This window comes from Mus pahari, chromosome 12 (assembly GCF_900095145.1).
Source record: "Mus pahari chromosome 12, PAHARI_EIJ_v1.1, whole genome shotgun sequence".
Classification (NCBI taxonomy): Eukaryota; Metazoa; Chordata; class Mammalia; order Rodentia; family Muridae; genus Mus; species Mus pahari.
In genome coordinates this window covers 42,582,906-42,584,004 of record NC_034601.1, presented here as the reverse complement: position 1 = coordinate 42,584,004, position 1,099 = coordinate 42,582,906, and positions in this window count along the sequence as shown.

The window sequence follows — 1,099 nt, the reverse complement described above, 5'->3', positions numbered from 1 at the left end:
TGAATCAGGTTCACTGGGGGCAGATACTTTGGAATAGGAGGAACTGGTACCTTCCTGCGAGTCTGTTCTGACATCTCAGTGTCTTGTGGTTTTTCATCTTTTAGTTTACAACCTGAGGGGCAAAAAAAAAAAAAAATAAAAAAAAAAAAAAAAAAAAAAAAAAAAAGGAATACAGTTAGAACAACTTTTGCATAGCTGTATAGAATTGGAATCCCATAATCCCTTTTTACATATATAGTTACCCTCTTATGTAGAGGTGCCTGTTTAAATGATCAACTAAAGGATCAGAGACTCCAGGAGACAGACCCCAAAGCCTGCACCCTTCAAATCCCAGTATTCTTTGCTAAGCCTAAACAAATGTGTTAGGGACTGGAGTTAGGTGCCATTCTGACCCAGGACAGTGACCAACACCTTAAATCTGAGCTGATCAAACAAAACTCAGTGGTGCCTGGGGCTTTTACCACAGGAGAGAAAGCACTGGCCTGCCCCCAGCCATAGCAGCAGTCTACCCTCTGTGCTTCACACAGTTCCAATTCTGTAAGATTCCTAGAACAGATCAAGGATGGACACGCTGTACACAGAGAGTAGGCATCGTTAGTGTTTTATGCAGATAACCCCCTCCCCAACACTCACTCACACACACCCCTCTTATAAAGACTGGGCTGGTCCTCACTTAGTTTTAGGGTAACAAGTGCAAACTGTCCTCATTGCTTATTAACCCCAAAGCACAATGGCACCCCGAGGTAAGCGCATTCTGGAGTTTGATGAAGAGGCTTTGGGAGTAGGAAGCATCTTGTTTGCCTGTGTTTTGCTGCTGTTTATTTGTTTGTTGTTTTTAATGAGGTAAGAACCCAGCTAGGGGCTGGAGAGATGGCTTGGTGGTTAAGACCATCCTCTAGCAACTACATGGTGGGTGGCTCGAAGCCATTTGTAATGGGATTTGATGCTCTCTTCTAGCAAGTCTGAAGACAACTACAGTGTACTTGCATACATAAAGTAAACAGGTTTCTCTGTATAGCCCTGGCTGTCCTGGAACTCACTCTGTAGACCAGGCTGGCCTTGAACTCAGAAATCTGCCTGCCTCTGCCTCCCAAGTGCT